The sequence below is a fragment of the Protopterus annectens genome, chromosome 8.part0, assembly GCF_019279795.1.
Source record: "Protopterus annectens isolate FY-2018-M chromosome 8.part0, PAN1.0, whole genome shotgun sequence".
In the NCBI taxonomy this organism is placed as follows: Eukaryota; Metazoa; Chordata; order Ceratodontiformes; family Protopteridae; genus Protopterus; species Protopterus annectens.
This window is the reverse complement of record NC_056741.1, coordinates 1,688,193,125-1,688,210,905: the sequence shown is the minus strand read 5'-3', so window position 1 is coordinate 1,688,210,905 and position 17,781 is coordinate 1,688,193,125.

Genomic DNA, 17,781 nt, shown 5'->3' with positions numbered 1-17,781 from the left:
TGAACTGTGATTTTGCTGCACAACGTCGAGCCCAAACACCTGAACTACACTACCTGTTCACTGTAGTGTAGTCAATAGATTTTGGTTCAACATTCTGCCAACTTGAAAACTGCCATTCGACCACATGCTGGTCGATCGATGCAGTTCAAGGTTTTCATTGTAAACCTGGATAATATAATTATATTCTCAAAATTAAATATGATCCTTTTGAAATTCATTTTCAGGAACTATTGAATGACTTTGTACAAATCTGTCACTGTCAGTCTGCAATTCTATGAAAGATTGCTAATCAGTGAGAAGCAGTTATGCTACTAAACTGATTTATTTATGTTAAAGTTGACATCAGCCCAATTTTTTCACTAGTCACAGTACATACTCTGGCTGTAAAAATACCATCACTGATGCATATAAGTACGCAGTCTATGCTGTAATAGTAAAAGGATGAGCTATTTCATGAGACAATAGTTAAGGTAAAGGAGAAAGTGCTACATACTACTTATTGCTTGTCTGCCATCTTTATATTGTACACCTAATTATTATCGGAATAAAGCATGAAAGGGAAGTCTGTTATGATGAGATTTAGCCATGCCTATCAAAGTTTGGTACAAGGTGAAAACTCAAAGGACTAAAAACTCATGTCAGAGATGACTAAATCCCTCTGCGGTACAATTCACAAACATAAAAAAGTACAAGTTATTCCTGTTACACATTTTTTTATTTTATTGCTTTTCATTACCGGGAAAGTCTAACTTTTCAGCAGAGGACAGAGGAGAAAAGCTGCAGCAGAAAAAAATGCACATGTGAGAATAACATGTATAAAATCAAACATTGTAATTACCATATTAATCAAAAATAAACACTATGTATAAGAATTATTATGATAAATATTTTCTGACAGATAGGATGTACATACAGTTTAACAGAGAACAGAGTGAGAAAACATGAAATATCGATTAGAGACAGTTAACATACAAAACTTCCTACAATTAGGATATGAAGATTTTGAAACAGTACATTGTTAACACAGATATTCACAGCAGTGCAAGACAAGTTAAGAGAAAGGTTAGCAGTGGCAAAGGGAGGAGTTTTGGTACAGACAAGGAGATGTTAAGAGATAGAGGTAATTAGTGGTGGAAGTTGGGGGATGGAAGTAGTAAATACTGGAGGAGAGTGAAGGGTATATAATATTAGTGGTGGTAGACGTAACAAAATGCATTTAACAATAAACTCTGGGGGAAAGTGAAGATTATGTGATATTCAGTGGGAGAAAAGATATGGAAAATGAGATGGAACTACCGTGGAGGGGAGCAGTACAGTGGCACAGGTAGCAGTGAAGTAGATATGTTTTGAGTTGTTTCTTAAACTGAGGGATGTTGTTGATTTGGCACAGAGTTGTGGGAACAAAGTTCCATATATTAATAACAAATGTAGTATATAATCAATCACTGTGGGAGTTGCGAGAGTGGATGATATGGGCAAGGTGTTTAACAGTGGCTCTCAGTGCATGGGGGAGGGGGAGCACCACTCGACGATAGTGGAAATGGAAGGGAATCTATTGGGATGATGGAGGCTTTTTGTATGCTGCTTTTAGCTGAGTGACTGTGAAATTCAAGCTAATTTAGGTGGCAGTGCAATGATATTTTCTATTTGGTAGGGTGGTATTAAATGTAACTACTTTTTGTAAGATTGTTTTAATTCTGTGATACTTGTGTCAACGTGAGATTCAATGACACCTTCTAATTTGCAATCATCTGCAAATTTAGCCAGCCAGAGACCACTAACATTAACCTTGACTTCTGAGAAGTAAATGCCAAAATGGAGCAGTCCAAGGACTGATCCTTGAGGCAGTCCACTTGTGACTGGCCTCTTTGCAGAGGTGGACTCCCCAACTCTAATTACCTGGATCCTATTTGTGAGCCAGTTGGCTATCCACTGGGTGACATACAAGTTTGTACCTTACCTCTTGAGTTTGTCAACAATGTCTGAGTGGGGTATTGTGTCAAATGCCTTGGCCAAGTCAAGGTAGGCAGTGTGAACGATTATGCCCTCATCCATTGCTTTGGTGACCTTCTCAAAGAAGTTGAGTAGGCATGATCTGCCCTTGACGAAACCAAACTGGGTTGGGTCCAGTGTCTGGAGGTTTACTATATCTCTACTGATCATCTCCATGATAATTCTTTCCATGGCTTTACATACAAGACAAGTGAGACTTATGGGTCTGTCATTTCCAGGGTCTGTAGATAGCCCACCTTTGTGCAGTGGGATGACTGTTGCCTTTCTCCATTGATGAGGCACAAAGCCTGTTTGGAGGCTACAGTTAAATAGTAATTCCAGTGGCTCTGACAGGTCATGTTTCATGCTATTTAGAAGGCATCCTGGGTTATTGTCTGGGCCTGTTGATGCATTGCTCTTGGTCTTAGAGAGAGCATTAAGGACCTGTTCCCTAGTGAAAATAGGGGTAGTTGTATTCGATGATATTTCCTGAATGAAGGCTGAAGGGGAGAGAGGGGTAAGTTGGAGCTAAGTCTATCAGCCAGGATGTTTGATATATCTTATGGCTCAGTACAGGTGACTCCATTTACAATGAGCTCTGCACACAATTGTGTATTGCCTTTGAGGTTGCAAATACAGCTAAATAATGCTTTGTGGTTTGTCCTTAGCCTGGGAGGCCAAATTTACCTCAAATCTGGCTTTGGTAGACTTTATTTGTCCTCTGAGTTGTTTGCTTAATTTGATGAGAGTGCTTTCATCCTGCTGGGTGCTGTACCTTCTAATTTTTGCCATGATTGGGGGACTGGAGCTGTCTCCTCATACAGGGAAGCAGAGGGGCTTACCCTATGCAAATAATCAACCAAAAAAGAGCTCATCACTAAAAGCAGTTTTCATTAATATCCATTCAGAATAATGGTACTCCCTAAATTAATTATTGGTGAGTCAACATGAGTCTGACCTCTCAGTTGATAATAGGGTGATACCCTCCCAGCAGTTGCAAATGGCATTCGTGTGGATGGGTAGTCTGTGGGAGCCATAGTTCCTGTAGAATAAAGATACAACAAATCCTATCTGGAATTTTGAACATTGGTGAAAATGTTGTCCACTTTCATGCTGCCTTTTTTAGGTATTGCCGGCCTGATAAACCTACATACATAGCTAAACCAGCCCAGGAAAATCTGAAGGTGTTGCTGCTCAGTGCCAGGAGTCTAAATAAAACTCCACTCCCTGCAAGTTCTCCTCACCCTGGAGAATGTAGTTATCTGTGCAGTTACTGAAACATGGTTTAAAACCTTGGCAGTGCAGGACTGCAATGCCTTCCACATGTTTAGAATGACTACTGCACAGGAAGATACAAAAGCATAGGTGTTTCTACTTACATTTAAAAAACAAAACACTTAAGGTCTGGTCCATCAGTATGATGCACTTGAGCTTCTCCACTTTCAAATTACCTGGGACAAAGTCCCATGCGATATCCTTGCAAGTTATGGGCCCCCTTCTATGATCCAGGAAAAGCATAATAAATATTTAAATGTAATAGAGGCACTCCACATTCAACCTAACACCATACTCATGGGCAACTTTCACTACCATAGTATAAACTGGGATTCATACATGAACCCTAACATGCAGGCCCAGAGATTTCCTGGCTTTGTAAATACAAATACCTTGGACTAGTTGATCTGTACACCCACTAAGGGTGCAAACAAACTTGATCTGGTTCTCACAAACATCGTGGAATGTTGTACCTTCCTTTGTGCAATGTCCTCAATGGTCAGGTCAGACTATAAAGTTGTCTCCTTGAAGTAAAGATAAAGTCTGGGACACTGGCTAATCCTGGAACTTTTAGGAATTATTCTGCTAATAAGTGACACTCTGGCAAAATCTCAAGCCCCAAACCTCCTGAAGAATACCACTGCCTTTGCAGATCATTCAGAAAAATCCTATATAATCAGTCATATTAACAGCTGCACAGTTGTACCTACCCAGATTAAACACAGGATCAACTTAAAAAACAAGCCACCCTGCTGGAATCATAACATCAATAGGTTGTATAACAAAAGGAAGACATTCATAGCTAAAATTAGGAGGTGCAATGCCCATCAAGGTAAAAAATCCCTCATCGACCTAAACAAGCAACTCAGGGGGATAATAAAGTCCACCAAATCCAAATATGTGGTAAATTTAGCCTCCTAATCTAACAATAATCACAAAGCTTTCTTCAGCTATGTCCATAACCTCAAAAATAATACACAGCAATGTACTAAATTAATTGTAAATGGTGCCATCTACATGGAGTTGGAAGATATATCAAATGTCTTGACTGACGAATTTGGCTCCAATTTTACCCCCATATGCCCTTCAGGAAATTCCCACGTCCATAACTCCTCCAACTATCATTAGTGAACAGATGCTCAAGGTGACCTCCAAGGCCAAGAACCCTGCATCAGTGGGTCCTGATAATATCCCAGGATGCATCCTTAATAGATGAAACATGAACTATCGGGACCAGTAGAAACATTATTTAACCACAACCACCAAACAGGCTTCATGTCAAATGAATGAAGGACTACACTGTTTATCCCACTGCATAAGGGCACGCCATCCATGCACCCAGGGAATTAATGACCCATAAGCCTGACTACAGTGGAATGCAAAGCTATGGAGAGAATAATCATGCATACCTTAAATGACGACATAGGTAACCTACAAACACTGGACCCAAATCAGCTCAAGTTTGTCAAGGACAGGTCTTGCCTGCTCAGCCTGGCAGACTTCTTTGAGAAGGTCATCAAAACAATGGATAAGGGCAAAATGGTGCATACTGCCTACATAGACTTGACCAAGGCATTTGACACAATATCCAACTCAAGCATTGTACAAAAGCTCACTCATCTAGGTGTAAACCCCCTACTTTGCCCTCCGGAAAGACAAATGGCTTACAGAATGGATGCTAGAAGTTAGAATATGGGAGTCTTCCTCCACAAAGCTTACTAGTGGGGTGCCTCAGCCTCAGTGCTGGGGCCACTCCTGTTTGGCATCTACTTCTCTGTGGTCAAAGGCTAGCATCAAGAGCCTCTGGTTAACCAAGTTTGTAGGTGATTATAAATTGGATGCAGTCACTGAATCCCCACAAGACACAAATATCCTCCAAGAAGGCCTGCAACAGACTAATAACTGAGTCACAGCTTCAAACTCAATGCCAAAAAGTGCATCACCATATTTTTTGGAAAGATAGCCACCACAGCAAACTACTACATTGACAATATACCCTTGATAGTCGACTCTTTATTCAGGGATTTGGTAACACATTTATTTATTTACTTAACATTTGTTTACAGGGAAAGTCCAACTTGGAACAAAGCCAATTTTCAGCAGAGGCCCAAGGAGAAATGCTCCAGATGCATGTCTTTGTAATGTGGGAGGAAACCGGAGAAAACACACATTAACGCAGACAGGACACGCAGACTCTGAACAGAAGGTACTCCAACCGAGAAATGAACCGGAGAACCTCTTGCTGTGAGGTGACAATGCTACTGCTGTAGCACTGTGCCATCCATGGATATACTCCCATGCAGAGAGTGATTCAGCCATTATGTGCCTACTGTAGAGATGAAATAATTCTGTGTTGCACAATGTATAAGCAGGGTTATGGCATCTAGATCCAAACAGGTCATTGTTCCATTGTGCTATGCTCTCATAAGACCACTCATTTAGTACACCCCCTTCAGTATGTACCAGGCCAAGCATACATAATAACTAGAGTGTCCTCAGAGGGTCCTCACAAAAAGAATACATGGTATGGCAAACATGCCCCATGCATACCACCTCAAAGCCTTGGTCTTATAGCCAGTCTCCTACAGGCTGCTGTGAGGATAGAAGCCTTAACGGATCTGCTGCACACCTGTAAAACAAATATTAGGAACATCCAAATCCAGGGACCTGAACCTTGCCTGCAACATGAATAGGACATGCTGTAGGGACAAGTAAGTGTCTCAGAGGCTCCGCCTTCTCTGGAACAGGCTTCCTATCCATGAATAATTCATTCATGCAGAATTCTTCCCTGCACTTATTCAAGCACAAAGTGGATCAGTGGATGGGGAACCATAAATATACTCCCAGTCTGGAACATCTGTCTCTGTTAGAGATAGGAAACTTATAAATGCTTAGCCACTCATGCCCAAGTAAATATATACTTCACAAAACCTTTGGGAACAAATACCTATCAAATTTTATTGGGAAGCATTGCTAGGATTAAAAAGGACCCTTGGGTCAGCAGCCTACTACTCTACTATGATACTATGATACAACCAGGGGAATAAAAGGACTTTATGAAAAGTTGAAGACTAGTTTACGATTACATATTTTTTTTTTAATTTCTAGAATAGCTCCACCTGTATTAGGCCTACCAGGTATTTTTATTTTAACAGAACCAGCATCCTTGCTGGTTCTACAAAAGAAGCACATCAGTAGAAGATAAAGGAAAATGCCCAAGGAAAGACTTGAAAAAGTTGATCAAGCACACAGAAAAGTGAAATGTGGAGTTCAGTGCGGGGAAATGTACTGATGTTAGGCCACAACAGCCCTGGTGTGTGACATCAGAAGTATTGGGCGGGGCAGGGGGGGGGGGGGCAAAACTGAGAATGGATTTAATTACAGCTAGACTGGGCCACCTGGTATTATCTTTAGATAGACAGAATCCAACCCTAAGGAGGTAATGCTCCTAATCTGTTGGACCATGGTGTGACCACAGAGTACAACTTGTTGATCTTAAAAAAAGAGGGACTTTAGGGTGCTGGAATGAACCTAGAAGGAAATCACTAGATGAGTACATATCAGAAAAGGGGGGGGGGTATGTCCACAGATTGAAGCATTGGAGCTGTTATTACAGACCAGAAGATATAAAAGAAACATGACATAGACACAATCATATTGGGGAACTCCAAAGGGGTCACTCAGATTAGTATGGATAGGGAAAGAGAGTCAGCAGTGACAAACTACTCACCGGAACCTCAAAAATATGTCTTTATAGAGAGGGTTGTTGACCCATGGAATGGACTACCAGAACGGATTGTGGACAGAGAATCCATGAAGGTATTTGTAATGGAATGTGATAGGTTAGGAAACCGTAAAGGAATAAGGAGTTTGTCAACATAAGACAGCATGATGAATGCATGTAAACAGCGGTGTAGTTAGTTATACGGTTTTCGTTTGCCATCAAGCATTTGTAGTATAAAGTCTTTGTAGCTATTTGTGTTCAAGCTGAGGTATTGTTATTTCTGCATCGGTTTTATCAAGTGGTTATGTGAAGCCTAATTCAATAAATTTATTGTAAAACTTTATTATCTCTTTTCACTGATCTGCTCCAGTAATACTTTAGACATTTATTGGCTGTGTCCTTCAACCATTTAAGCAAAGATATTCCTGTTAAGTCCTCCTCACATTTCTTTACTCATCAGTGTAATGTTTTCCAAAACTTGGAATTTTTTATAAGTTTCCAAATGAGATGCACAGTCAGAACTTTATAGTCATTTATTTCTGAAAAGCAAGATCAACATGAAAAAATAGCATGTTTGACATTCAACTGCTGAACAAACACTGTCAGCTGAGGTTCCTCTTTTCACGCATAATTCCCCTTCAAATTTTCCCACAAAATTTCAGGAAATTTCTGTTTACTTTAAATTCTGGACTCATTATGGTTTCATTAAAAGAGAAACCAGAAAATGATCTGGCGATGTAACCACAAAGCATGAATAAAACAAAGAACAAGCCTGGTTGCTTATTACTGTGTATTATACTAGATTGAGTTATTAAAGACAAATCAGCCAATCAAGTGTCACAAAATAATGGGCAAAATCTGAGAATATTAATGCACAGCTCACAACTCTCCTTTACATTTTTTCTAACACACTCTTGTGGAAGTGCTGATGGCTGCTTAGAGAGCAAAAAACTGCTTCCACTTTCACTTCCTGACTAAGCAGAAATTGTAAAAAAGACACAGTATTATGTTTACCTTGCAGACATCCCTGCGCTTGCATTAAACATGTATGACAGATTTATACAGTGACAAGTGCTTCACTTGTAGAAACATCAAAATGCTCCTCTCAAGGAGTACAGAGCTTTTGAAATATTACATGTGCAGAGAACTTGCAATCACCTGCTCAGTTACAATGATGTGATACATGAAGAGCTTTGATTACGTCCTGAAATCAAGTTTCATATGTAAGAACTTGGCTATAACAAGTTTGTTATAGTGAGGCGGTCATGTAGAAACCTCATTACTGTAACTAAGCAAACCTCACATTGCAGTCACCATGGAATTGCTTGGGAACACAATAGTAGTTAGGGGTGGGGCAAAGGGAGTGTAACTGGCAAGATCGGATTCTTTTTCTTTTTCAGTCTTCATGTAAATGTGAAGACAGGCAGTTTAGCGTATGGGCTTTAGAAGCTGAGAACCAGATCAGAAAATAGCTCTTTGTTTCCTTTTTTGCACTCACATAGGTCGTGAGGGCATCTGGACCTGGCACTCCTCCTTACGAGAGTCAGGATTGCAAGAACTAGAGAACATATCTTTTTTTACCTCTCATTTTCTCTAACATAAAGATGTGGGCATTAGGACCTAGGTTTTAGGACAGCCAGAAAGGGAAGTGGCACTGGGTGTCAATTGGGCAGCTATGCCTCTTCCTACACAGCATGATCTGACACACAGATGACATCCAGAAGTGAAGTGTACTGGTAATTATATCACACTGAAAGCATGAACCAACGCCAAATCCACCAAGTCTTTTATTTTAGCGCTTTCATCCACAATGTAAACCAGGACTTCATCAGAGTGATAAACTCACTCATTCATACCCCTTATATAACCGACATAATTACAACAAATTGAATCTCATTCAAAACCTCTCCCCTATAATCAACAGCACCATGACAACCAGTACAAATCTAAAACACCTTCTCAGAACACTGTACTGAGAACTTACATAAAAAATTCTGTAATAAAATCTTTTTAAACATTTGTGTATATGAGCAGAAAATAGAAACACCACAATCAATCATAAAATATCAATGCAACGCAGAAACGTAGAGCATGGAATAACACTTTTCTATTTTAAAAAATAAGCTGCTTTTAACTTCAGAAAACAACTCAAAGATAGGGCTTCATTTAGCCCTGGGGCAATAGTAGCATTCAGCTTCAACTGCCATTTAAGCTCAATAAATTCCAAAAAACTCATCACAGGGTCCCCCCTCTTTTTCCCAAATCCACTTGGTCTATTACTACAAACCTAAATTCATGCTGTGGGTTGTTGCTTAGATGTTTAAACAGTGCATATCTTCCATTCCCCCTTACCAATGTCTTAGACATGGTGGTAAATCCTTTTTCTTAAATTTAATTTAGTTTTTCCAAAATAGAATGCGACCCATCCTTGACACAAAGCCAGCTATACCACACCTTTGCTGTTACACGAAAACCTTATGTGCATAACAAAAATCTCTCCTTCCAAAATGACAGAGCACTGTGCACAATGGCCACACTTTCTCATGCATGCTTCATTCCTTAAAGAAATTCCTCTTTCAAATAAGTTTTTAAGGCATAAATCCTTTTTATAAACAATCTTTGGTCTCTCCCACACAATCTTCTTATAATCATCCTCAAAACAAAAAATCCTCCAATTTCATTCAACTATAGCTGCCAACTCATGAAATTCATTATTGTAAGTTAACACTAAGGCCCTTTCAAAGTTTATAGGTTGGTACTAGGCTATCAGCCCTAGGGCCTATACAAGCCTAGCCATAACAATTCTCTGGCTATTTCTTCCCACACTATTTACTTCCCTGGACCCCTGTCTAGCAGGGTGACTGACGTGATCCCTAGGGTGAATTTCCTTTCTCCCATCCAGTCACAAAGTTCCTTTTGAAGAGGGCCAAGGAGGCACTCTGCTTGACATGTATGGGCAGTCTATTCCAGAGTCTGGGGAGTCTCTGGGTCAGGAACCTATCCCTCAAACAGCCCCTGCAAAGCTCAAACCCAGGAGCCTGCACACCATAGCCAATGTGATTTACCACTAAGCCACCAAAGATATTTTTTCTGTCTATTTCTTCTCAGACATGTATCTTCTTTTTTTAAATGATAAAAGCCTGTAACTAACTAAATGTCATGGAATGCTACTAACATATGGTCAGGGGATGGCAATGGGATATACACAGATTCACTTTAGAAGCTTGAAATACTGAAATATCGAAATTCAGTATTTCGAGCACATAAAGTAGAATCCTGAGAACAGAGAAAGCTCAGAAGCGTGAAATTCAAAACCTTGAATACCAGCAGTTTTGAATTTTGCACTTCTGAGGTTTCACTGTGGTTATGGATTCAGGTACTTGTGTGTGTGTGTGTGTGTGTGTGTGTGTGTGTGTGTGTGTGTGTGTGTGTGTGTGTGTGTGTGTGTGTGTGTGTTAGGGGTTTTAAATAGGGGCTGTGGTGTGTGTCAGTGTGTTTTGTTGCTATGATGTGTGTGTGCGTGGAGAGTGTAGCTTGTGTGGTGGTGTTTTGTGTGTGTTTATGTGTAGTGTGACCTCGGAGTGAGACTATTTAAGTAGGGGGGTGCAGGGAGGCTTGCCCCCCTACTTTTATGCAGTAGACAGCTTGTGTTTGTGTGTGAGGAGGTTGGTGTGTGTGTGTGCAGTAGAAGTGCGAAATTCAAAATCTCAGGTGTGCGAGATTTTGAATTTCGCAGTTCTGAGTTTTTGTGGTTTCAAAAATTCGACTTTATAGCTTCGAAATACTGAATTTTGATATTTCAGTATTTTGAGGATAGAAAGTGAATCCGATATACATATACTGCTAAATCACCCTCGTTAACAAACCATATTATCTGTGAATATACCATATCATAATCGAGTCCATAACCCTGTATTTCAGGTTTCCCAATCCCTGCCGAGAAATATCAGTATTACTATGTCTGTTAGGTGGGTTGGACCATCATACTGTTTTGCTAAACCATAGAAATAATTTCCATTGACAAGTCTGGTTTACCAAAGAGATACAGGGAGATTACTAACTACTCTCTCAGCCTCTATCAGCAGCCTACTCTTAGCAAGCTTGGCTACTCATGTTCCCAGCTACCTACCACATAATACTAACTTCTTGTACCAACAACTGCTAATGGCCTTGTACCTCAAAAACAGAATGTATCAATTGTTCAATGAAGAATCTCAACTACATTTTTAACCATGTTTAGTATATGCCACCATATTTTAAAATTGTACTATGTTCTACAGCTGTTTTACATCTATTTTCTTCTTGTCTTGCATCCTTAATTGGACTAATGTCTATATTTAAATGCTATGTTTTTTAACTGTATAATGCAAATAATACTTAATGTGGAGCTTTTCTCCCCAGGCCTCCGCTGAAAATGGACCTGTGTCCAGTCGGACTCTCCCGGTCAATAAATGTAAATAAATAAGATAAATAAATGATAAAGTCTTGAACAGGTTAGATAAGGTTAAGTAGGTTGAATTATTTGTAATCAAGTGAAATAAGGAATACCTTAAAAACTATTTCTGAATTTAAAATGGCAAAAAGCCACCCAAGGGAAACAAAGGCCAAAGAGTAGGTCACTGCAAGCTGCACTGGAGGACTAAGAAACTGCTGAATCTCTGGAATACATTGATGAAGACGATGGAAAAATAAATACACCAAAGCACAAATAGATTGGATAAACTGATAAAACAATGAACCTTACATGATTAGAGAATCTATAAGGAGAATTTGGTTTGGTTTAGGTTCTGAGAGAGAAAGAGATATGGACAGAAACACAGACACAGGGAGGGAGTGAGAGAGAGAGAGAGAGAGAGAGAGAGTTGTGGGTGGCCGACTGCAACAAGCTATCTAATCATGTCAAGTCAAGCAATAGTGTACCTAACTTCAAAACAGTGATTGAGAATTTGTGAGGCAATATATGCTACATGGCCCGACAAGGTACTACGGTGCAAGCCCAAGCCCAAATTATCATTGTCTTGTACTGTAATGCTACATTAGCACCACACTTGGTGTGTATCAAATCATGAGGGAAAACAGAATGTCCTGACTTCAGAAAAGTGATGCCCTTAGTATACAGTGTCAAACAGCTATGGGGTGCCTTATTGTTCTTACAAATTATAGAAAAATACAGTTGTTGTGGGGGTATGAAACTAAATTTTGCAGTATTCAAGAAATGATGTAAGCAGACATGGTTGCAACCTCACAGTCTTGATTCTTTAGTTTGGATCTTGGCCGGGGTGCCTTCCATGCCATCTGCATGCCTTCTTTGTGTGACTGAGTTGGCCATGGCTGCTTCTAACCACATGTTTAGTGGATCCCAAGAAGAGTGTGCATTAGTTGGAGATTTAACTATTTTTTTGCAGCAAATTGTGAGATTTATACCTGTGAATCAAGAATTAAATGCAGGAATTATTGGAAATGATAGCGGTCACAACACTCTTTATGCTTATTTATGGGTAGTTCCACAGAAAATGAGCAAGCTAGAGAACCAGTACAGAATGTGAGTACATCACAACAAGTTAATGTGAATTTTGATAAATGACTTTCCGTTCCACCATTTACTTTTGATTCTGCCTCTAATTTACTGTGAGCTAGTTTGAAAGAACAGCTGGAACTTATAAACATTGTTAATCTCCAAACTCTGGACCCTAACCAGTTCGGGTTTGTAAAAAGCAGATCACGTCTCCTAAACCTGATAGACTTCTTTGAAGCGGTCACCAAAGCTGTAGATGAGGGTAAGGTGGTACACACAGCCTATCTAGATCTTGTCAAGGCTTTCGACACCATCCCATACTCTGGAATTATACACAAACTCACTAAACTAGGCATAAATCCCTATGTCACAAGATGAGTTGCCAACTGGCTCACTGACCGAACCCACACTGTGAAAGTAGCAGACTCTAAATCCAACTTCAGACCAGTGACAAGTGGAATACCACAGGGTTCGGTCCTAGGTCCTCTCCTGTTTGGTATCTACTTCTCTGAAGTACAGGCTAACACAGAAGGTCTTTAGCTAACAAAGTTCGCAGATGACTGCAAACTAGGAGTCATAATCAAATCTCCTAATGATGTGGATATCCTACAAAAGGGCCTCACTGAGACAGATGCCTGGTGTCAAAGCCATGGCTCAAGCTCAATGCCAAAAAGTGCATTGTCATCCCTTTTGGTAAAAACTCTGTACCCATGAACTACCACATAGGTGGTAGTCTACTTAACACAGAAAGTGTGATAAGAGACCTTGGGACACAGGTGGACAGCAGTCTCTCCTTTGATAATCACATCGCCACAGTAGTCAGGAAATCCTTCTACATGGCACACCTCATCACAAAAGGTTTCTCATCCAGGAAAAGAGAGGTCATTGTTCCCCTCTACTCATCACTCAATAGACCCATTATAGAGTACAACGCCCCTTTTGGTATGAACCTCACAAGACATCTACAACAACTGGAAAGACCACAGAAATACCTCACAAAGAAGATTACCGGCCTCAAACAGATGCCCTACACAGACCGTCTCAAAAAACTCCAGCTTTACTTTGTCGCTTATCGCCTACTCAGAGGCGATCTCTGCTGAACATACAAACCTATGTCAAACCCAGAGCTGTTGGACATGCTCCACATAAAGAAATCCCAATCCCTCCGAGCTACACGCTCTAGGGACCTAAACCTTGTCACCACAATAAACAGAACAAGCTGGAGGGATAGAGTCCTGTCTCAGAGACTTCCCATACTCTGGAACAAACTACCTATATCAAACAACACTCCTCATTAGCACTCTTCAAGAAAAATCTTGATGATTGGATGGGAGATAGGAAATTCACCCCGGGGATCACTTCTGTGGCTCTGCTTGACAGGGGCACAGGAAAATAATTTTCTTGGGTTGCAAAAGCCAGGGTACCATTTGGCTAGGCTTATATAGGCCCTAGGGCCAATAGCCTAGTACCGAACTATGAACCTATGACCGTAAACTATATAAACGCAGAAGTTTACAAAGGGAGAATGGTTATTTTAGAGAATGCTTGCATGTTAAATGAGTTCCAAAAGGACTAAGGGTGTGGAAGTTTCCAATAAGGTTGGAAGAGCATTCAATATTACATCAGGACCTGGTTGGGCTCTTTGATCCTAAGGGATTGAGAATTGTTGAATTGCTTATCAAAGATAGTGAACAAAAAATAAGCAAGTTGAATCACAAACTTAAAGAATTAAATCAAACTACTATTTCTGATTTGATTTTTAATTCAGTAAAGGCAGGGTATAATAATGTATTTTCGAAAGTGGACAATAATATTAAATATAGTAGAGAATGGAACATTTAAAAAAGACAGGATAGGGACAGACACGAATATGAAGATAAAGTTGTATATCCTAGACCTCTGCACCCTAAGAAAGACATGGGTCTTAATGAGGACTTTGATAGATTTGAAGCACATTACAACTTGGATGGGGTAAAGGAGGATCTTTCTGGTTCATCTTTTTTAGATGGATAGTCAGTGAGATGGTTCCAGAGAATGACTCAGAAGGAGTCCTCGAGATCTGATGGGACGAATTTCAAACATGAAAGGAACGGTTTTCCTAACTGCTGCTGGTGCAGCAAGGGAAGGAGAAGGAGATAAATGTCCACCCCCTCTGTTTAAGCGTATAAATTTGGCTGTATGGGGAAGTTTAATACTGGTCCTAATGCATTATTTAAACTTTTTAATTTTTCAGACATATCACTTTCGGATAAATGCAGTGTTTTTACTTAAAAAAAGATTTTCAGTTTGGGCCTAATTTCAGGGTGGATATGGCAGAATTACTTATATAATTGAAATTGTTTACTAGGAATTTAAATTTTAGATGTTTTTTTTTTCTTCTCATGAAGTGAACAAAATACCCACCTTTAGTGTTAAAAGAAAAAAGTGTATTTGTTCCCTCATCTAACCTGATAGTCACCACATTTGAAAGATTATGTGAAAATAATTTTAGACAAATTTACAAGCATGGGAGTAATTTTGTGGACAATATCATATAACAAACATACTTTTTAAATTTCTTCAAAAAAGCAGAAGTGCGAGTCATGAAACCTGATAAAGGAGGGGGGTGGGCATAATGAATTCTACTGACTACTCTTCTAAAATGTTCGAATTATTAATGAATGAGAACACTCATCAGAGAGTTTCAAGAAATGAGATTTTTGTACCATATAGGAAAACAGACTTTACTTTGAATGATTTATTGCTACAAGGTTTAATAGATGAGAACACCCTTAACTTTCTGATGGTTTCTAAACCAGTGATTCCTGCACTTTTTGAAATTCCTAAAGTGCCCAAAAATGAATGGGGCCTACCCTTTAGACCCATTGTGGTGGTGAGAGGGGGTCTAAAACAGAATCACTAAGTAAATTTATTGATATAATTTGCAAGAAATGTATAGAAAGTACCCCATATACTTTACGTGATTCTTGGCACCTGTTGGAGAATTTGAATAAGGTGCAATTTGATGACACATTACTTTTTGTAACAACTGATGTGGTTAATTTGTTCACTACTATTCCTCAGGATGAAGGTCGTGAGTTATTTAATGACTTTTTGGTGTGTGATGCCCTTATATTACACCTACAGAGATTTTAATAGTGGAGAGTGTACTGGAATTAGTCCTTACGACTAATTATCTTTTTCTTTAAAGGTGAATTTTCACAAAATTTCTGTTGTGGCAATGGGAGCACATATGCTCCCCATTTATGCTAATGGTGTTTTGGTTGAATGGAAGAAGCGATTTGTCTTCTGTTCTACATGTCATCCTTTAATACATACTTATTACAGGTTTTTGGATAATATTTTTTTTTTATTATGGAAGGGTACTGTTGATAAATTAAAGTCCTTTGTTTATTACTTGGAAACCACCACTCAAGAGCTTAAGACTATGAAGAAATTAATTACTTGGATGTCAAATTTGTTAAGGATAGGAATGCAATATGTTTTACATCTACCATATACAGAAAAAATATATTTTCTAATTCATATCTGCATTTTGATAGCGGTCACCCATTACGTCAAAAAAGAGGAATTGTTAAGGGCCAGATAGTCTGACTGCCTATGATGGTTACGGGTGACAATGTTTTTGAGAGAGAATTACACTTCCTTCTGGGTATGTTCAAAGATGGGGGCTACCCTGAAGATTTATTAATTTTATTTATTTATTTTATTTATTTTACATTTGTTACTTGGGAAAGTCTGACTTGGAACAAAGCCAATTTTCAGCAGAGGCCCAGAGAGAAACGCTCCAGAGGCATATCTTTGTAATGTGGGAGGAAACCGGAGCACCTGGAGGAAACCCACACAAAAGCAGGGAGGACATGCAGACACCACACAGAAGGCACCCAGACAAGAATCGACCCAGAGAACCTCTTGCTGTGAGGTGACAATGCTAACTCTGCACCACAGTGCCATCCATTTTTTTATTAATATTTTAACATTATTAAAGTCAGAGAGATAGTACTGGATGGAAGGAAAACAAAATTAAAACCTTTATTTCTAAAGCATAATAATGGGATAAGATGGGAATTATTATTGGTTGTTCCAATCGTTTTAACAAAAATGTGGTTCTCTTCATGGTACCATTCAGCTATGACATTCACAAATACACTACAGCATTTAAATACTTATGGAATTTGGTGGTTCCTAAAGAGATTAGGGACAAATGTGGTGAACAAATCAACTGCGATTTTCAGTGAGGACCAAATATCAAAAAATTGATTGAAAAAAAAAACAGATTATGTGTAAATGGTCTACATTCAATGAATAACTGAGGAAAATGTAAATGTAGGTTTATTCATGAATGTCCACATACATTAACTGAGGGATTTCCCAGCAATTTATCATGTCCTAGAAAATGTAACTGTGACACTTCTTCAATGATATATGTTGCCCTCTGTTCTGTTTTCTATGTGGCCAAAACCAACAGAAGGTTACAGGACCATATTACTGAACACATGCAGCAGCTGGACAGACCACAGAGGTTGCTCACGAGAAGAATTCAGGGCCTCTAACATCTGCCCTACACAGATAGGCTAAAAGCCCTGTCTCTCTACTCAGTTTCATACAGACTCCTCAGAGGTGACCTCTGTCTGGCATACAAAGCAATCTCATATCTCGCCTTGATGAGACTGTTGCATATCCGCAAGTCAAGGAGCTTCACTCGAGTAACCCGCACATGCGACCTCAACCAGGTCTTTGACATCAATAGGACTTGTGGGTCGGACAGATTTGTGTCCCAGAGACTCCCCCATCTGTGGAACAGACTCCATGTCCACATCATGCAGAGTACCTCATTATCCCTTTTCAAGCGCAGTCTGGATAACTGGATGGGAAACAGAAAATACATCCCTGGGATTCCACCTGTGTCCCTGCTGGACAGGGGCATTGGGTGCTGACATGGGCTAAACTCTAGGCTAGACTTATAAGGGCCTCAGAACCAATACCCTAGTAATTTCCTATGATCCTATGAACACCTATATGATCTAAAAGACACCAGGTTAAAGGCACCCTATATAGAAATCTAACAACCTGTAGGAATTTAAAAATAATCAGATTTTTTGTTATTGACAGTGTCTAAAGATCACTACGAGGTGGTGATCCATTAAACAACTTAGAAGTTAATGAATTAAGTTAGTAATTGTGACTTAATACTTGTCAGTCTCAGAGTTTAAATTATTCGGTTATTATTTAAACTGTTCTCAAGATCAAAGCAAACATTTTATAATTATTACAC